Source organism: Zalophus californianus, chromosome 7 (assembly GCF_009762305.2).
Source record: "Zalophus californianus isolate mZalCal1 chromosome 7, mZalCal1.pri.v2, whole genome shotgun sequence".
Taxonomy (NCBI): Eukaryota; Metazoa; Chordata; class Mammalia; order Carnivora; family Otariidae; genus Zalophus; species Zalophus californianus.
This window is the reverse complement of record NC_045601.1, coordinates 114,804,781-114,827,130: the sequence shown is the minus strand read 5'-3', so window position 1 is coordinate 114,827,130 and position 22,350 is coordinate 114,804,781. Positions and strand designations below refer to the sequence as shown.

Genomic DNA, 22,350 nt, shown 5'->3' with positions numbered 1-22,350 from the left:
AAAAGAAATCAAAGGCATCCAAATCGGCAAAGAGGAAGTCAAACTCTCACTCTTTGCAGATGATATGATACTGTATGTGGAAAACCCAAAAGACTCCACCCCAAAACTGCTAGAACTCATCCAGGAATTCAGTAAAGTAGCAGGATATAAAATCAATGCACAGAAATCAGTGGCATTCCTATACACCAACAACAAGACAGAAGAGAGACAAATCAAGGAGTCAATCCCATTTACAATTGCACCCAAAACCATTAGATATCTAGGAATAAATTTAACCAAAGAGGCAAAGGATCTGTACTCCGAAAACTGTAAAATACTCATGAAAGAAATTGAAGAAGACACAAAGAAATGGACAAACGTTCCATGCTCATGGATTGGGAGAACCAACATTGTGAAGATGTCAATGCTACCTAGAGCAATCTACACATTCAATGCAATCCCCATCAAAATACCATCCACTTTTTTCAAAGAAATGGAACAAATAATCCTAAAATTTGTGTGGAACCAGAAGAGACCCCGAATAGCCAGAGGAGTGTTGAAAAAGAAAAGCAAAGCTGGCGGCATCACAATTCCGGACTTCCAGCTCTATTACAAAGCTGTCATCATCAAGACAGTATGGTACTGGCACAAAAACAGACACATAGATCAATGGAACAGAATCGAGAGCCCAGAAATGGACCCTCAACTCTATGGTCAACTTATCTTTGACAAAGCAGGAAAGAATGTCCAATGGCAAAAAGACAGTCTCTTCAACAAATGGTGTTGGGAAAATTGGACAGCCACATGCAGAAGAATGAAACTGGACCATTTCCTTACACCACACACAAAAATAGACTCCAAATGGTTGAAAGACCTAAACGTGAGACAGGAGTCCATCAAAATCGTAAAGGAGAACACAGGTAGCAACCTCTTCGACCTCAGCCGCAGCAACTTCTTCCTAGAAACATCGCCAAAGGCACGGGAAGCCAGGGCGAAAATGAACTATTGGGATTTCATCAAGATAAAAAGCTTTTGCACAGCAAAAGAAACAGTCCACAAAACCAAAAGACAACCCACAGAATGGGAGAAAATACTTGCAAATGACGTATCAGATAAAGGGCTAGTATCCAAAATCTATAAAGAACTTACCAAACTCAACACCCAAAGAACAAATAATCCAATCAAGAAATGGGCAGAAGACATGAACAGACATTTTTCCAAAGAAGACATCCAAATGGCCAACAGGCACATGAAAAAAGTGCTCAACATCACTCGGGCATCAGGGAAATCCAAATCAAAACCTCAATGAGATACCACCTCACACCAGTCAGAATGGCTAAAATTAACAAGTCAGGGAACGACAGATGTTGGCGGGGATGTGGAGAAAGGGGAACCCTCCTACATTGTTGGTGGGAATGCAAGCTGGTGCAACCACTCTGGAAAACAGTATGGAGGTTCATCAAATAGTTGAAATTAGAGCTACCATTCGATCCAGCAATCGCACTACTGGGTATTTACCACAAAGATACAAATGTAGGGACCCGAAGGGGTACGTGCACCCCAATGTTTATAGCAGCAAAGTCCACAATAGCCAAACTGTGGAAAAGAGCCAAGATGTCCAACGACAGATGAATGGATAAAGAAGATGTGGTATATATACACCATGGAATATTATGCAGCCATCAAAAGGAATGAGATCTTGCCATTTGCAACGACGTGGATGGAACTGGAGGGTGTTATGCTTAGTGAAATAAGTCAATCAGAGAAAGACATGTATCATATGACCTCACTGATATGAGGAATTCTTAATCTCAGGAAACAAACTGAGTGTTACTGGAGTGGTTGGGGGTGGGAGGGATGGGGTGGCTGGGTGATAGACATTGGGAGGGTATGTGCTACGGTGAGCACTGTGAATTGTGCAAGACTGTTGAATCACAGATCTGTACTTCTGAAACAAATAATGCAACATATATTAAGAAAAAAGAAAAAGAAGATAACAGGAGAGGAAGAATGAAGGGGAGTTAAGTCAGAGGGGGAGATGAACCATGAGAGACAATGGACTCTGAAAAACAAACTGAGGGTTCTAGAGGGGAGGAGGGTAGGGGGATGGGTTAGCCTGGTGATGGGTATTGAGGAGGGCACGTTCTGCATGGAGCACTGGGTGTTATGAACAAACAATGAATCATGGAACACTGCATCAAAAACTAATGATGTAATGTATGGTGATTAACATAACAATAAAAAAATTAAAAAAAAAATAAAGTGAATTAGGAAACAACTAGAGGAGCTTATTAGCTGTTTACCCATAAGCGAGATACTTGATATCATGGAGGTTCAGTTCATCTTCTTTAAAATGGTCTAATGCATAACCACTTATCAAAAACCCTCAAGGAAAGTTGTGTTCTAGAATTCAGGATTTCTTATATTAGAAACATACTATGGTGATGGACACTGGGGAGGCTATATGCTATGGTGAGTGCTGTGAATTGTGTAAGACGGATGAATCACAGATCTATACTCTTGAAACAAATACTACATGATATGTAAGAAAAAAAAAAAACCAAAAAAAAACACACAAAACCCTGGCAAAATTAGTGTTATCTCTGAAGTGCATTATAAGTATATTGGCTGTACATACATACACACAGCAGATTTATCTTATTAATTCTATCAGTTTGGCTTAAACAGGGGCCAGTCAAGAACAGAAGAGTACACCCAGCTGCCAATCTCTGAGGATACATTAAATCACAACTGGAGAAAGAGATGTTTAGAGAGCTGGAATGCAGAGAGAAGAAACCTAGGATAAAAGTTCTGTATTATATTGTATCCTCTTATAGTACTATCTTATTAATAAAACACTGTAATATAGGGGCGCCTGGGAGCTCAGTCGGTTAAACATCTGCCTTCGGCTCAGGTCATGATCTCAGGGTCCTGGGATCGAGCCCCACATCAGGCTCCCTGCTCAGCGGGGATCCTGCTTCTTTCTCTCTCTCTTTCCCTCTGCCCCACCTCCCCCCCCCCCAACCCGGTTGGTTGTCTGTCTCTCTCAAATAAAAAAATAAATAAATAAATAAAGCACTGTAATATAAATTAAGCAGATTTAAGACATGGCTTTAATATTCTTTCCAAAGGTCCATTATGTCCAAGAGAAAAACTGTATGAGAACAGCATTTTGGGTCTGTGAACAAAACCTATGGAGAAGGAACAAAAACCTTGGCTACCTTAAATGCCCACCATAAAAGTGTGGAAGGAGAACAGCAACTGAGGACACAGAAGGGAACGAGTGCTGCTCTTGGGTTTGACGTCTAGAGGCCTCTGTCCAGGCACTGGGTTTTGAGAACGACTGGATCTTCCTTTATAGGAGAGATGCAGTGTTTGGGGAGAAGTCTGGAGAAAGAATCTATAACACTGTAACAGATCCTAGGCCAGAATAAGGAAAATTTTGGGGCACCTGGGTGGCTCAGTCGTTAAGCATCTGCCTTCGGCTCAGGTCATGATCCCAGTGTCCTGGGATCAAGCCCCACATCGGGCTCCTTGTTCCGCGGGGGAGTCCGCTTCTTCTCCCTCTCCCACTCCCCCGCTTGTGTTCCCTCTTTTGCTGTGTCTCTCTGTCAAACAAATAAATAAAATCTTAAAAAAAGAAAAAAGAATAAGGAAAATTTATTATTTTTTTTGGTAAAGATTTTATCTATTTGTCAGAGAGAGAGAGAGCGAGAGCGCGTGCACAAGCAGAGGGAGAGGCAGGCAGAGGGAGAGGCAGGCTCCCTGCTGAGCAAGGAGCCCGAAGCAGGGCTCGATCCCAGGACCCTGGGATCATGACCTCAGCCAAAGGCAGACATTTAACCAACTGATCCACCCAGGTGTCCTGGAAAATTATTTTTGATGTGTCCCCACCATCTCCCAAACCCCTCCATTTGAGCCACTGAGTTGGTACCTTCCCCCATATGCATGTTAAGTTACTGACCAGTGAAGTTTGTTAATGTGACGTATTCCATCTCTTAAGGATCAGGTTCTTAGGGCCTTCCAAGGTGACAAAATAATCCCACAATTAATCTTGTCACTAGACAAAGATTCGTCTATCTAAGTAAACACCCTCTTCCAACAAGTGACTCAGATATTTCACAATTCCAGAACAAATTTCTAAGGGTATCTATGATAGAACACAAACCATGCTTGAATTTAAGCTCCGCTCTATTGGTAACTAGCTATGGAATCTTTGGCTGTTTCTTAGTTTCTCCATCTGTAAATTTCAGGAGGTCAGACTAGAATGATATCTAAGATTTATTTCAACTCTAATATTTTATATTTAGAATTACTTTTTAATGAATAAATACACATTTTACTTTATGGGAAAATGAGATTTGAAATGTGGAAGGGAAAACAATTCCCAAGGAATGGAAAAAGTTATTTTGGTGTTTCAGAGTTCACTTTCCATTACAACGCTCTGGCAAAACACTATTAATTCTGAGCTTTACCACCCTGGATACTGTATTTGTATTTTATACCTGCAGTAACAAATTACCACAAATTTAAACCGCTTAGGTAATACACATTTATTATCTTACAGTTCTGGAGTCAGAAATAGAGCTCTCTGCGCAAAAAAATCAAGGTGTTAGTAGGGCTGCATTCCTTCTAGAGACTCTATTTCCTTGCTTTTTTCCAGATTCTAGAAGCCACCCACATTCCTCGGCTCATGGATCCTTCCTCTATTTTCAAAACAGCAATACTGTATGTCTCTGATCACTCTTCTGCGGTCACATCTCCCTCTTGACCACAGCCAGGGAAGTTTCTCTGCTTTCTTACTTTTTTTTTTTTTTTGGTGAAAAAAATTTAATTTAGATTTAGCCAGCTGGACTCAGTTTAGATGATTCCAATTTTGTTGGCAACATCCAAAGCATCATAGTCAGGAGCCAGTCGAACATATGCCTTCTTCTCTCCATCAGGCCTGATCAAGGTGTTGACCTTGGCCACGTCAATGTCGTAGAGCTTCTTCACAGCCTGTTTGATCTGGTGCTTATTGGCCTTGACATCCACAATGAACACAAGTGTGTTGTTGTCTTCTATTTTTTTCATGGCTGACTCAGTGGTCAGGGGGAACTTGATGATGGCATAGTGATCAAGCTTGTTTCTCCTGGGGGCACTCTTTCGAGGATATTTGGGCTGCCTCCGCAGACGCAGTGTCTTGGGTCGTCGGAACGTAGGTGACGTGCGGATTTTCTTTTTTTTGTGACTGTGGACGCCTTTCAGCACTGCTTTCTTGGCCTTCAAAGCCTTTGCTTTGGCTTCGGCTTTGGAGGGGCAGGGGCTTCCTTCTTAGCCTTCGGCGCCATCTTCGTAAAAAGGGCTGCTTTCTTAAATTTCTTAAGAACCTCTGTGATTATGTTGGGCCCATCTGTATAATCCAGGATAATCTCCCCATCTCAAAGTCTTTAATCACATCTGCAAAGTCCCTTCTACTGTGTAAGGTAACATATTAACAATTTCCAGAGATTAGGATGTGGACATATTTGAAGGGCCATTATTTACATACATACCTAGTCATCAAATCAAAATCCTAAGAATTTCTCCCAATCCTAGAATTCTGTTGATTTCCTCCATTTTATCTTTAGGGTTCTTGTAACATTCTTTCCTATCTATTTATCATCCAGTTGAACAATGTTCTAATCTGAAAATAAAATTAAATCTAACATTTGATATGTATCATTCTGAAAATTCCTTTATAATTTCACAAAGCCCAAGCTGGAACATTTACTACAGTTTTTCAGTTTTGTGATAAGTTAAAAACTATAAGTGAACTTGATAATACACAATGCATGTTTTCCCATCTCAAACTTAATCACTGAAAAATTATTCAAAAAATTGAGTCCCTCATGTGGTCCTGAAATTTGAGCAGCAAAATATAAACACTGAAGAACACTCAAGTACAATTTAAAAACAGTAGTGACATATACTCTACAATAAAATGCACATATTTGGGGGCACCTGGGTGGCTCAGTCGGTTGAGCGGCTCAGGTCATGATCCCAGGGTCCTGGGATGGAGCCCAGCATCAGGCTCCCCGCTCAGCGGGGAACCTGCTTCTCCCTCTGCCTGCCACTCCCCCTGCTTGTGCTATTAAATAAATAAATAAAATCTTTAAAAAAATAATAAATAAATTGCACATATATAAAGTATACAACTTGGTAAGTTTTGACATATGTATATAGATCTATAAAGCCATCACTACAATCAAGAAAATGGACATATCTGTCACCCCCAAATTTTTTCTTGTGTACTTTTAAGACTTTATTTATTTGAGAGAGACAGCAAGAGTATGGGGTGGGGTGGGATATACAGGGAGAGGGAGAAGCAGGGAGCCTGATGCGGGGCTCGATCCCAGGACCCCAGGATCATGACCTGAGCTGAAGAGAGATGCCTAACCGACTGAGCCACCCAGGCACCCCTCTTGAGTACTTTTTTTTTTTAAAGATTTTATTTATTCATTTGAGAGAGAGATTATGAGAGAGAGAGAGAGCATGAGAGGGAAGAGGGTCAGAGGGAGAAGCAGACTCCCTGCTGAGCAGGGAGCCCGATGTGGGACTCGATCCCGGGACTCCAGGATCATGACCTGAGCTGAAAGCAGTCGCTTAACCAACTGAGCCACCCAGGCGCCCCCCTCTTGAGTACTTTTATAATTCATTCCTCTCAAGCTCGGTCTCCAGACAACCTCTGATCTGCTTTTTGAATAGTTTGTATTTTACAGAATTTCATATAAGTGGAAACACGTCTCTTTTTAATTTTGAATTAACTTTGTTTTTTGAACGATTTTATTTGAGAGAGAGAGAGAGCGTGCCGTCCACACCAGAGCAGGCGGAGGGGCAGAAGGAAGAGGGAGAAACAGACTCCCCTGCTGAATGCGGAGCCCGACAAGGAACTTTATACCTGGACCCTGAGATCATGATCTGAGCTGAATAAGATGCTTAACCAACTGAGCCACCCAGGGACCCCTATTCTGAATAACTTTTATATATGATGAAAAGTATGGATTAAAGTATGATTCAGTTTTTTTGTATAGGAGTATCAAATTGTTCCATTTTGAAAAGGACTATTCTTTTTCCATTAATTTCCTTGGCACCATGCTCAAAAATTAACTGACCATATTTTTTTCTGGACTGTCTGTTCTGTGGATCTATTTGTTTATCTTTACATCAATACCACTGTTTTGATTATTATAGGTATAAGTTTTAGAAATCAGATAGTGTTAAATCCTCTTCTTCATCAAAATTGTTTTGGTTACTCTAGGACCTTCATTTCCATATGAATTTTTAAAACCAGCTTATCAGTTTCTACAAATTGCCTGCTGGGATTCTGATTGGGATTGTACCGAATCTACATTTTTAGAGAGAATTGACAATACTGAGTCTTCCAATCCTTGAACATAATAGCTCTTCATTTACTTAGGTTTTATTTTTTCTCAGTAATATTTCATAGTTTCCAGTATTAGACATCTTACACATCTTGTACACAATTTATCCCTAGGTATTAATTTTTAAAATTTTACTATAAATGGTATTCTTTTAAATTTCAACTTCTGACTATTTATTTGCTAGCATACAGAAATACAATTGACTTTTCTATATTGATCTTGTATCCCTGCAACTTTGTTAATGCACTTAATTGTTCTGGAAGCATTTATTTTTATTTTTTCTTTTTTAGAAATCCTAGGGAGAGGTTCCTGGGTGGCTCAGTTGGTTAACCGTCTGCCTTCGGCTCAGGTCATGACCTCAGGGTCCTGGGATCGAGCCCTGCATCAGGCTCCCTGCTCAGCGGGAAGCCTGCTTCTCCCTCTCCCTCTGCCTCTGCTCTGCCTGCTTGTGTTCTCTGTCAAATAAATAAATAAAATCTTAAAAAAAAAAAAAAAAATCCTAGGGAATCATATCATCTCTAAATAAAGAGTTTACTCTTTTCTTTCAATCTAGAGGTCATTTATTTCTTTTCTTGCCTGACTGCACTGGGTAGAACCTCTGGTACAAGGTTTTAATAGAAGTGGTGACAGTGAATATTTTTTCTTGTTCTTGATCTTAGAGGGAAAAGATTCAGTCTTTCAGTCTGAAGTATAATTTCAGCTATTTGGTTTCTCATAGATGCTCTTTATCAGATTCAGGAAGTTTCCTTTTTTCCCTAGTTTATTGAGAGTTTTTATCAGCAATGCAAGTTGGATTTTGTTAAATGCTTTTCTGTATCTAATGAGTTAATCTTTTTTCCCCTCCTTTTTCTTTGTTAATGTGTAATGTGGTACACAGTACTCCCCCACTGCAGGAGATATAACAACCTAAGACCCCCAGTGGATGCCTGAAACTACAAATAGTAGCAAATGCTATATTTACTATGTTTTTTCCTATACTTACATATTTGTGATAAAGATTAATTTATAAATTAGGCACAGTAAGAGATTAATGACATAATAATAAACTAGAACAATTATAACATATTATAATAAAAAGTTATATAAATGTGGTCTCTCTCTCTCTCAAAATATCTTTGTTAAAAGATTATTTGACAGAGAGAGACAGTGAGAGAGGGAACACAAGCAGGGGGAGTGGGAGAGGGAGAAGCAGGCCTCCTGCTGAGCAGGGAGCCCGATGCAGGGCTCAATCCAGGACCCTGGGATCATGACCTGAGCCGAAGGCAGACACTTAACAACTGAGTCACCCAGGCACCCCTCAAAATATCTTAATTGAACTGTACTCACCCTTCTTGTGAAGATGTGAGATGATAATATGCCTACACAATGAGAGGAAGGGAGGTGAATGATATAGGTATTGTGACATAGTGTTAAGCTACTACTGACCTTCTAAGGATATTAGGAGAATCATAGGCTACTGGACCGCAGTTGACCACAGGTAACTAAACCATAGGAAGTGAAACCATAGGAAGTGAAACCACAAATAATGAGGGATTACTGTTTGCATTCCTGGGACAAATCCCATTTGGTCATTGTACTTTATCCATCTTACATGTTGTTGGGGTCAATTTGCTAAAATTTTGTTAAGAATTTTATGACTGTGCTCATAAGGAATATTGGTCTATAGTTTTTTTCTTGCAATATATTTGAATGGATGGATTTATTTATTATTTATTTTATTTTTTAAGTAATCTCTACACCCAATGTGGGGCTTGAACTTACAACTCTGAGATCAAGAGTCACATGCTCTACCAACTGAGCTAGCTAGGCACCACTGTCTGGTTTTAATATCAAGATAATACCAGTATCACAGAGTAAGTTCAGCAGTATTCTCTCCTCAATTTTATGGAGGAATTTGTGTAAAACTGGTATTATGACTTCTTAAAATGTTTGGTAGAGTTTATCAGGGAAGTCACCTGGGTCCAGAACTTTATTTGGGGGAATATAAAGTCCTTAATACATAAAGGATTATTCAGGTTGTTTCTTCTTGATTAAGCACTGGTATTTTGTCTTTTAAGGAATCTGCCCATTTCATCTAACTGTCTAATATACTGGCATAAAGTAATTAGTATCACTGTCTTATTTATCCTTTTAATACCTATAGGATCTGCAGCTTTGCCAACTCTTCTGTTCCTGATTTTGGTGACTTGTGTCTTCTCTTTCCTGACCCATTAGGCTGGAGGCTTATCAATTTTACTGGTCTTCTCAAAGAGCCAGCTTTTGATTTCATTGACTTTCTACTGTTTCATTGGTTTTGGCTTTTCTCATTAACTCATTTCTTCTGCTTATTTTGGGTTTAATTTTCTCTTCTTTTTCTAGTTTCTTAAGGTGGAGGCTCAACACACTGATTTGCAACCTTACTTTTTCTCTAACACAGGCATATAATGTTAAGAATTTTCCTCTGAGCACTTTCATTAACTACTTCCCACAAATTTTGATACACTGTTTTCATTTCCACTCAGTACAAAATACTTTCTAAATTCAACTTTGATTTTTTTTCCTTTGACCCATAAATTTCTTAAAGATGTATTAGTTTATAAATATTTAGGGGTTTTCCAGATAGTTTTCTGTTATCAATTTTAAATTTAATTCTCTTTTGGTCAGATGACTTACTTTTTATGATGCAAGTAACTTTAAATTTATTGACACTATTTCAGGGACCAAAATGTGGTCTCTACTAGTAAATGTTCTCTGTGCAATTGAACAAAATGTGCATTCTGCTGTACTGGGTAGAAGTCAAATAAATGTCAATTAGGTCAATTGGGTGACAGTGTTTAAATCTTCTAAATTGTTAACTGACATTTTGTCTCGTTCTACCAGTTGAGAGGTAAGGTACTGAAATCCCCAACTGTAATGTGGATTTGTTTCTCCTTTCAGTTCTGTCAGTTTATGATTCATGTATTTTGAAGCTTTTTAGGTATATGAATATTTAGGGACTATAAATTCTACTTTTTGAACTGCCCCTTTATCACTATGAAATGATCTTCTTTATTCCTGGTAATATTTTTTGCTCTAAAATCTAGTTTGTCTGAAATTAATATAGTTATTCCAACTTTCTTGACTAGTATTAGCATGGAATATCCTTTGCAAACCTTTTACTTTTAGCCTATTTGGGATCTTAATACGAACAGTAGGTTTCTTGTAGGCAGCATACAGGTTGAGTCTTGCTTTTTCACCCCAGCTACTAAGTTCTGCCTTTTAACTGTGTTGTTTAGGTCATTTATAGTTAATGTGATTATTAATATAGACTGGTGTAAACTTAACATTTTGCTATTTGTTTTCTATTTGTACATCTGTGTTTGTCCCCTTTCCTCTTTCTTTCTTCGGATCTCTGAACTTATAGTTTTTTCAAATCTGGAAAACTTTGGCCATTGTTTCTTCAAAAATTCTTTCTGCACCTCTCCTCTCAAGACTACGATTACATGTATATTCAACCACCTGAAGTTGTCTCATAGCTCACTGATTTTTTTTCCCAGTCTTTATTTCCTTTAGTTTGATTTATACTGGTTTGGCTTCAAATTTACTCTTTTCTCCTGCACTAATTTGCTGTAAATCTCATAAAGTATATTTTTCATCTTACACATTGTAGTTTTCATATTTAGATGTTCAATTGGGTCTTTAAAATATATTACATACCTGTATTTGACATTCTCAATCTTTCCAGTAATACCCTGAACATATAGAATATAGTCATAATAAATGTTTTAATGTCTTTGTCCACTAATTTCTATCATCTGTGTCTCTGTTTTGACTTATTAATTTTCCTCCTCAGGGGCTGTATTTTTCTGCTTCATTCCAAGTCTGATATTTTTTATTGGAAGCCAAATGTGAATTTTACCTTGGTGAGTACTAAATATTTTTGCATAATTATAAATATTAAGCTTTGTTCTGGGATGCAGTTAAACTACTTCGAAATAGCTTGATCCTTCTGAGGTCTGTTTTTAAGCTTTGTCAGAAGGGACCAGAGCAGTCTTTAGTTTAAGGCATTTGCCCCACCGCTGAGGCAATACCTTTCTGAGTATTCTACCCAATATCCTATGACTTATATTTTCTTCTTTGGCTGTTGGGAACACAAACTGAGAAAGAATCAGAGATTGTTCCCTATAATCCTTTTGGGTGGTTCTTTCTTGGCTTTGGGTAGCTTCCATAAAATACACGCGCTGATCAGCACTCATCTGAAGATTTAAGAGGGACTTTGCAGACCTATGGAGTTCTCTCTTTGTGCAGCTCTTTCCTTTCCTAACTGCAACCACCCTGGCCTCCTCTGACTCCAGCTCGGTCTCTTTAACTCAAGGTAACAGCTGAGCTGCCCCCTCCTTACACTGCAGCCTGGAAACTCTCTCCATATAGTAAGCTAGGATAATTGTAGGGCTCATCTGTTTCTGGTTTCTTGGTGATCATTGTCTTGTGCTGCTTCTTGTTCAGTGTTTGAAACTTCATATATTTTTTCTGGGGTTTTTGTTTGTTATGTGATTACAGCCAAGAGAGTAAATCAATCTCTCTTAATTCATCTTGGCCAGAAGCACAAGTCCATGAGTACACAAGCCAGAAGAAGGAGACACAGTAAAAAAAAAAAAAAAACAAAAAACACACAAGTATTATGAATGGAGTTTCAAGTGGGAGAAAAGGTCTTTGATAAAATAAACACTGTTTAGAACAAATTTTGAGTCTGAAATTTGAAGGGTATAGGTTTTCCATGACATTAAAAAAGTCAAAGCCCACAACTGATAATCTACCTCCAAAAATGGCAGGTACTTTTTGAAAAAAATGGAGTCAAAACTATGGTTTTGGGTTTATTTCTGGAAATCTGGATAACTGCAGTCTTTTTTCCTTTAATCTATATAAGAAACAATTGTTTTAAACCTTACAAGAATGAAAAAAGTGTGACTTCACATTTCTGAAGGCCATTAATATACCACAATTTTTAAAAATTGAAATTAAGAACTGTTTTTCCCCTTCTTTTGATTAATTCAACTGAAAACTATACAGTAAAAATCACCTTAATACTTCAAAGTCATGCCACAAAAGTTGGTTTGTGATTGACATTAATCTTTAGTGTGTTTATAAAACATGCTTTTGTTTTACAACAAACCTCAAATGGACACCTATTATATGCAAAATCTATAAAGTATCTCAACATACTGAGATTTTAATATTGCTTAAACTGGAAAGAAAACCCCCAAACTATTTAGAACACACACACACACACACACAAACACTGTAGCAGCACTTACAAACAACATATGAACAGCAGTCTGTCACCAAGCCACATGGCTTAATTCTCTGTGTATCTATTTAAACTTCTAACTAGCCCTAGCACCACTTGCAGATATCCACCCTTAAAAAGCATACGGTATCATAAGAAAACAACATATACAGATACAAAAAAACTGACAGAACACAAGAGGGGCAGAGAAAACTATTAAAGAGTGCTGCTTGGATGGCTTCCTTTCTCCCCCTCTTATTTTCCATCAAAGTGGCTTCTGTGGCTCAGATTGCATTATCTGGCTCCTTGCCCTCATGCTACTCAGCTGCCATTCATTCCAGTTATCAATGGCAATTATGACATTTGGGACTCTGACAAACCAGCCAGAGTCCCAAAATTTCATCTAAAGGTTCTGAGTGAAGTCCTAAGCTGGAGTGTAAGGGAGGGCTTTTAATGGAGAGTGAAAAGGCAGAGAATAAACTGAAGGAAGCTAACTGGAGAGATAAAGGAGGATCAAGAAGCTGGAATACTAAATTTGAGACAGGCTCATTTCTAGCCATAATCTTATATTCTCACCTTCACACACTCTTCCTGGAAAGCTAGGTAACTTGAATTTGTATCTACAGAGCTAAAAGCTGCCTCTTGAGTTAAAAACTTATTCTATTAGACATAACTTTGTTAAAATTGTAAAATTTAACACAGTTATATATTACAGAAAGTTTGGGGAATAAAGAAAGGCAAAAAGAACTTACCACAATCCCAATATTACAACGTTAAGGGTAGTTTTTTTTTCTTAATGGACATTATTTTTTAGAACAGTTGTAGGTTCACAGCAAAACTGAGTAAATTAGCCAAAACAACCTTGAAAAGAAAAAAGTTGAGAGGATTCACACTTCACGGTTCCAAAACTTACTACAAAGCTACAATAATCAAAACTGTGTGGTACTAGGATAAGGAAAGATACAGATCAGTGGACTAGAACTGAGAGCTGAGAAATAAACTTTTACATTTATGTTTAACTGATAGTCAAAATGGCTGCCATGATAATTCAATGGGGGAAATAATAGTCTTTTCAACAAATGGCGCTGGGACAACTGGATTTCCACAAGCAAAAGATTACAAAGTTTCATACCCTACCTCACACTGTATATAAAAAGTAACTCAAATGGATCAATGACTGCAACATAAGAGCTAAAACTACCTCCTAGAAAAAAGCACAGGGATTGTAAATCTTCACTGACCTTTGATTAGGTAATGGTTTCTTATGTGAAACAAAGTACAAGCAACAACAAAAAAACTGATAAATGAGACCTCTTAAAAATTAAAAACATCTGTGCTTCCAAGAACACCATGAAGAAAGTGAAAAGAAATCACAAAGGATGGGATGAAAATTTTGCAAATCACGTATCTGGTAATGGAACTGTTATCTAGAATATATTAACAACTTGGAGTCAGGAGAGACAGGAAAGAAAGAATAGGAGGATCCTGAACTCACCTCCTATCGAGGACATACAGAGGCAACAACTACTTGTGATAAAACTCACTCTGAAAGCGACCTAAAGACTGGCAGAACAGTCTTCCACAGCTAAAGACATAAGAAGACCACAACAAGATGGGGAGGTGGGAGAGACACCTGGGTGGCTCAGTTAGTTAAGCATCTGCCTTTGGCTCAGGTCATGATCCCAAAGTCCTGGGATTGAGCCCTGCATCAGCTCCCTGCTCAGTGGAGAGTCTGTTTGTCCCTCTCCCTCTGCCCCTCCCCCAACTCAGGGCACATGCCCTGTCTCAAATAAATAAATAATCTTTAAATAAAAAAGGGGGAGAGAGAGAGAGAAGAGGAGAAAGGGCAGAGACATAGTTGGTGAACCAAAATCAGGGGCGCTTATTTCTGGGAGAGCCACAAGGCTATAGCAAATGGAGACTCCACTGTTAAAGGGCCAGGGCACTACTACCACCCAGTCCAAGACCCAGGACAGAAGCAGAGTCAGGAAAGTGCCTAGTACCTGGGTTTTAAGTGAAGGAGATTTACTGACTAATTTTGGAATGTGTATTGGAGGGGACAGGAATCTGCAGGAACTTTCTTGGAAAATGGAAATGCTAGAGGGCGCCACTTTTCTTGCCCTCCTTCAACCTAGCTGGCCGGACACTTGTGGGAGACTGTTCTGGCACTCTCTACCTACCCTGCAAGCATGCTTGGCTTGCTTGGCTCCCACCCCATCATACCTGGGGGGCAGTCTCAGTAGCGACCAACATTCCCCTGGGGCAAGTACTGCTCTGTCATACCTGGCAGGCAGCTCTAATTGGGAGGTATCCCTCCAAGCACACCTGCAGACTCCTGCCCTGAAGAGCGAGGGAACCAGCCCCACCCACCAGCATGCCCATACTAGCCACAGTGGGGTCTCTTAGCTAGCCATGGGAATAAAAGAGGGGCAAGCCCTGCCCACCAGTGTACCCAGAGGAAGAAGCCAGTCATTGCAGATAACAGGGCTGAGGGCAGGCGCCTGGGTGGCTCAGATGGTTACGCGTCTGCCTTCGGCTCAGGTCACGATCCCAGAGTCCTGGGATCGAGTCCCGCATCAGGCTCCCTGCTCCTTGGGAGCCTGCTTCTCCCTCTGCCTCTCTCTCTCTCTCTCTCTCTGTGTCTCTCATGAATAAATAAATAAAATCTTTAAAAAAAAAAAAAAACAGCGCTGAAGGCTGGCCCCACCCACTAGCATGTCCCCAAAAGCTACAGCTGGGCCACTCAGCAGCCATGCAGGGGGTAAACCCTGCCCACCAGTGCCCCCGCCAGAGGATGCAGCCTGTCATTGCTGACAGCCAAGCTGAGGGTCAGCCATGTCCACCAGTGATGAAGAATAATTGGAAGGCAGGCAGGCAGGGACAAAGGCCCTGCCCTAAGAGGAAACCACCCTTAAAAGGATTTTACACCGCCCTGGAAGGAGCCCTCTACCCTTTCCCATTGTGATAGATAGGTGAAAAAAATCTGACTGAATGACAGGGGCAGGGAGGGTTAATCAGACTGAAATAGCTCGCCAACAAGCCCATAAAACCCCTAGACCTAGAAACTTTGGTGGCAACCCTTTCAGGTCCCCTCCCTCCTTGGGACCTTTGTACTATGACTTTGCTATCCCTCAATAAATTACTCAATAAACGTTGCTTTGCTGCCCACCACTCTGTCTGGTCTACCTCTTCATTCTTTGAAGTGGTGTGACCAAGAACCGAGGGCACTGATGGAGAAAAAAATCTGCAACACCAGCATGCCTACAGGAGAGTACATGCAGCCAACACAGGGGACACTCTTGGAACACCTGGTTATGGTGACCAGGGGGGACCACACTACTGGATACCACAGGCTGTCTTCTACATAAGACCACTACTTTCAGACCAGGAGATGTAACTGACCTACCTAATACATAGAAACACAGATTCAGACAAAATGAAGGGACAGAGGAATATGTTCAAAATGAGAGAACAGACAAAACCAAAATTAAAGAGCTCAAAGTAATGGTCATAAAGAGATTCACCAGGCTTGAGAAAAGAGTGAATGAAGTAAGTGAGAACTTCAACAACAGAATAGAAAATATAAAAAAGAACCAGTCAGAGCTGAAGAATACAATAATTGAAATGAAAAAATACATTAGAGGGAATCAACAGATTAAAAGATGCAGAAGAGGGGCGCCTGGGTGGCTCAGTTGGTTAAGCACCTGCCCTTGGCTCAGGTCATGATCCCGGCATCCTGGGATCGAGCCCCGCATCTGTCTCTGTGCTTAGTAGGGAGCCTGCTTCTCCCTCTCCCTCTGCCTGCCTGTCTGCCTGCTTGTGATGTCAAATAAATAAATAAAATCATAATAAATAAATAAATAAATAAATAAGAGATGTATAAGAATGGATCAGAGATTTGGAAGACAGAAAAGTGGAAAACAATAAAGCTTAACAGTGAAAATGAAAAAGAATTTTTTAAAAAATGAGGATTAGTAACAGGAATTCTGCAAAAATGTCAAACATATCAGCATTCACATTATAGGGGTCCAAGGAGGAGAAGACAATGAGAAAGGGGTAGAAAACTTACTAAAACACATAATAGCTAAGAACTTTCCTAACCTGGGAAAAGAAACAGACATCCAAGTCCAGGAATAAAAGAGCACCCCAAACAAGATGAACCCAAAGAGATCCATACCAAGATACATAATACTTAAAATGGCAAAAGTTAAAGAAAATCTTAAAAGCAGCAATAGAAAAGCAAACAGTTACATACAAGGGAAACTCCATAAGGCTGTCAGCTGATTTCCCAGCACAAAATTTGCAGGCCAGAAGGGGATGGGACATGATATATTCAAAATGCTGAAAGGATAAAACCTAAAAACAAAAATATTCTACCTGGCAAGGTTATAATTCAGAACTGAAGGAGAAATAGTTTCCTAGACAACAAAAGTTAAAGGTGTTCATCATTACTAAATCAACCTTACAAGAAATGTTAAAGGGAATTAATTGGAAAAGAAAAGGCCATAAATAAAATTATGAAAGGAAAAAAGTTTCACTGGTAAAAGCAAACATACATTAAAAGGTAGTAGTAGATCTGGGTGGGGGATGGGATAACTGGGTGATGGGCATTAAGGAGGGCATGTGACATAATGAACCCTGGGTGTTATACGCAACCGATGAATCAATCACTGAACTCTACCTCTGAAACTAATAATACACTGTATGTTAAGTAATTGGATTTAAATAAAAATATCTTTAAAGTCCATAAAAAAGGTAGATCACTTATAAAAATAGTATGAAGGTTAAAAGATAAAATTAGCAAAATTATAAAAAGATGTAAAACATTACATACATAAAACTTGGAGGAGGGGGCGCCTGGGTGGTTCAGTTGGTTGAGCAACTGCCTTCGGCTCAGGTCATGATCCTGGAGTCCTGGGATCGAGTCCTACATCGGGCTCTCTGCTCCGCAGGGAGTCTGCTTCTCCCTCTGACCCTCCCCCCACTCATGCGCTCTCTCTCTCTCTCTCTCTCAAATTTAAAAAATCTTAAAAAAAACTTGGAGGAGGAAGTAAAAATGTAGTGCTTTTAGAATGTGTTCAAACTTAAGTGACCATCAACTTAATAACACCGCCATATACATAAATTGCTATATATGAACCTCATGGTAACCACAAACCAAAAACCTGGAATATATACACAAAAAGTAAAGAAATCCAAACCTAACACCCAAAGAAAGTCATTAAATCACAAAGGAAGAGACCAAAAGAAGAAATGAACAGAGAACTATAAAAACAACCAAAAAACAATGGATAAAAATGGCAATAAGTACATACCCATCAGTAACTTTAAATGTAAATGGACTAAATGCTCCAATCAAAAGAAATAGGGTGACAGAATGGATAAACAAGATCCATTTATATGCTTCCTAAAAGAGACTCACTTCAGACCCAAGAAAAACAGAGACTGAAAGTGATATAAAGATATTCCATGCAAATGGAAGTGCGGGGCGGGGGGGAAGCTCAGATAGCAATATTTGTATCAAACAAAATAGTCTTTGAAACAAAGACTGTAACAAGAGACAAAGAGCATTACATAATGATAAAGGGGTCATTCCAACAAGAGGATGTAACAATTGTAAATATCTATGCACCACACATAGGAGCACCTAAATATATGAAACAAATATTAACAGAAACAAAGAGAGAAATTGACAGGAATACAATAACAGTACATTTTAACACCCCACTTATATCAATAGATAGATCATCCAGACAAAAAGACCAGTAAGTAAACAGTGACTTTGAACAACACATTAGACCAGATGGACTTAACAGATACATACAAAACATTCCATCCAAAAGCAGCAGAATACACATTCTTTTCAAGTACACATGGAACATTTCCAGGATAGATCACATGTTAGGCCACAAAACAAGTCTCAATAAATTTAAGAAGACTGAAATCATATAAGCATCTTTTCCAACCACAACAGTATGAAACTAGAAATCAATTACAAGAAGAAAACTGGAAAAAAACACAAACATGGGGAGACTAAAATACATGCTACAACCAACCAAGGGATCAAATGAAATCAAGGAGGAAAAATAAAAAATACCTGGAGACAAATGAAAATGGAAACAATGGTTCAAAATTTTTGGGATGCAGCAAAAGCAGTTCTTAGAGGGAAGTTTATTAGTGATATAGGCCTCCCTCAAGAAACAAGAAAAATCTCAAATATACAATCTAACCTTGCACCAAAATGAGCAAAAAAAAAAGAACAAAGACCAAAGTTATAAGAAGGAAGAAAACAATAAAGATCAGAGTGGAAATAAACGAAATATAGACTAAAAAAACAGAAAAGATCAAGGAAACTAAGCTGGTTCATTGAAAAGATAAACATAATCGACAAACCTTTAGTCAGATTCTTGAAGAAAAAAATGAGAGAACCAAAATAAATAAAATCAGAAATGAAAGAGAAGTTACAAATGAGACCACAAAAAATACAAAGGATTATAAGACACTACAATGAAAAATTATAGGCCAACAAACTGAACAACCTAGAAGAAATGGATAAATTCCTAGAAATATAGTCTTCCAAGGCTGAGTCAAGAAGAAACAGAAAATCTGAACAGACCAATTATTAGGAACAAAATTCAATCAATAATCAACAAACTCCCCACAAACAGAAAGAAGTCCGGGACCAGGTGGCTTCACAAGTGAACTCTACCCGAACACATATAGGTTATAGTATCTATCCTTCTCAAACTATTCCAAAAAAAACAGAAGAGGAAGTAATGCTTTCAGATTCATTCTACAAGGCCAGCATTACCCTGATGCCAAACCAGACAAAGACACTACCCCACCCCCGAAAAACTTACAGACTAATATCCCTGACAAACATAAATGTAAAAATCTTCAACATAATATTAGCAAACCGAATTTGAAAACACATTAAAAGGATCATTCACCACTATCAAGTGGGATTTAATCTAGCAATGCAGGATGGTTCAATATCTGCAAATCAATCATCGTGGTACACCATGTAAAAAAATGAAGAATAAAAATTAAGATCGTCTCAATAGATACATTAGTATTTGACAAAATTCAACACATCCATTCATGATAGAAACTCTCAACAACATGGGTACAGAAGAAATATACCTCAACATAATAAAGGCCATACAAACCCACAGCTAACATCATACTCAATTTCCTCCTAAGGTCAGGAACAAGACAGGGATGCCCACTCTCACCACTTTTACTCTCTGTAGTACTGGAAGTCCTAGCCACAGTAATTAGACATGAAAAAGAAATAAAAAGCATCCAAATTGGTAAGAAAGAAGTTAAACTGTCATTATTTGCAGATGACATGATACTATATATAGAACCCTATCGGACGCCTGGGTGGCTCAGTTGGTTGAGTGTCTGCCTTCGGCTTGGGTCATGGTCTCAGGGTCCTGGGATCGAGTCCCACACTGGGCTCCTTGCTCAGCAGGGAGCCTGCTTCTCCCTCTGCCTGCTGCTCCCTCTGCTTTACTCTCTCTCTCTCTGACAAATAAAATCTTTAAAAAAAAACAAAAGGGGCGCCTGGGTGGCTCAGTTGGTTGGGCGACTGCCTTCGGCTCAGGTCATGATCCTGGAGTCCTGGGATCGAGTCCCACATCGGGCTCCCCGCTCAGCGGGAAGTCTGCTTCTCCCTCTGACCCTCTTCCCTCTCGTGCTCTCTGTCTCTCATTCTCTCTCTCAAATAAATATAAAAATAAAAAAAATAAAAATAAAAATAAAAATAAAAAAAATAAAAATAAAAACAAAAGAAGAAAGAAAACCCTAAAGACTCCACCAAAAAAACTATTTGAATAAATGAACTCAGTAAAATTACAAGATACAAAAATCAACATAGGAAATCTGTTGTGTTTCTATATACTAATAACTATCAGAAAAAGAAATTAAGAAAATAAATACATCAAAAATAACAATATACCTAGGAATAAATTTAACCAAGGAGGTGGGAGATCTGTACTCTGAAAACTATAAGACAATGATGAAGGAAATTAAAGATGGCACAAATAAATAAAAAGATATACCATGCTCACAGATTGGAAGAATTGATACTGTTAAAATATCCAGGAGCAGCTGGGTGGTTAAGTTAAGTGTCCGACTCTTGATTCTGGCTCAGGTCATGACCTCAGGGTCCTGAGATCAAGCCCTGCATCAGGCTCCATGCTCAGTGCAGAGTCTGCTTGTCCCTCTCCCTCCTGCCCCCTTGCTCTCAGTATCTCTCTTTCTCTCAAATAAAAATCTTAAAAAATTTAAAAAATTGGGCGCCTGGGTGACTCAGTCGGTTAAGTGGCTGCCTTCAGCTCAGGCCATGATCCTGGGGTCCTGGGATCGAGCCCCGTGTCGGGGCTCCCTGCTTAGTGGGGAGCCTGCTTCTCCCTCTCCTTCTACTGCTCCCCCCTGCTTGTGCTCTCTCACTCTCTCTGTCAAATAAATAAATAAAATCTTTAAAAAAACAAATAAAATAAATAAAATGTCCATACAACCCAAAGCAATCCACAGATTCAATACAATCCCTATCAAAATACCAACAGCATTTCCCACAAAACTAGAATAATCCTAAAATGTGTATGGAACCACAAGAGACCCCAAATAGCCAAAGCAATCTTGAGCAAGGAACAAATCTGGAGGTATCATAGTCCCAGATTTCAAGGCTATACTACAAATCTACAGTAATCAAAATAGTATGGTACTGTCACAAAAAGAGACACATAGATCAATGGAACAGGATAGAACGCCCAGAAATAAACCCAAGGTTATACGGTAAAATTAATCTATGACAAAAAAGGCAAAAATATACAGTGGGGAAAAGATAGTGCCTTCAATAAATGGTGTTGAGAAAACTGGACAGCTACATGCAAAAGAATGAAACTGGACCACCTTTTTACACAACACACAAAAATAAACTCAAAATGTATCAAAGACCTAAACATAAGACCTGAAACCATAAAACATCTAAAAGAAAACATAGGCAGTAAACACTTGGACATCAGCCTTAGCAATATTTTTTTGTATAGGTCTCCCCAGGAAAGGAAAACAAAGGCAAAAACAAACAACTGGGACATCAAACTAAAAAGCTTTTTCATGGTGAAGGAAAGTATCAACAAAACAAAAAGGCAACCTGCTGAATGGGAGAAAATATTTGCAGATAATAAATCCAATAAGAGGTTAATATGCAAAATATATAAAGAACTCCTACAACTCAACACCAAAAAACCAAACTGGACATGAATAGATATTTTTCCAGAGATGATATACAAGTGGCCAACAGGTACATGAAAAGATGCTCAACATCACGTATCAGGGAAAGTCAAATCACAACCACAATGAGATATCACCTAACACCTGTTAGAATGGCTATTACCAAAAAGACAAAAAACAACAATTATTGGCAATGATGTGGAGAAAAGGGAACCTCCTTGCATTAGTTGTTGGGAATGTAAATTGGTGCAGCCACTACAGAAAACAGTATGGAGGTTCCTCAAAAAATTGAAAGTTAGAAATACCATATGACCTAGTAAGTCCATTTCTGGGTATTTGTTCAAAGAAAACAAAAACACTAATTCAAAAACATACAGGCACCCGTATGTTTATTACAGCATTACTTTACAATAGGCAAGATATGGAAGCAACCTGAGTCTCTATCAATAGATGAATGACTCAAGAAAATGTAGTGTATATACA

The 22,350-nt window shown here is 38.8% G+C and overlaps 1 protein-coding gene and 1 pseudogene across 6 annotated transcripts in view; both read right to left on the bottom strand.

The window, feature by feature from the left end:
• The window catches only part of FKBP5 (FKBP prolyl isomerase 5), a 122,224-nt gene that overhangs the window by 74,517 nt on the left and 25,357 nt on the right, over nt 1–22,350 (bottom strand). The gene's annotated exons all lie outside the window — the stretch shown is intronic.
• On the bottom strand, nt 4,797–5,324 carry LOC113927799 (annotated as a pseudogene).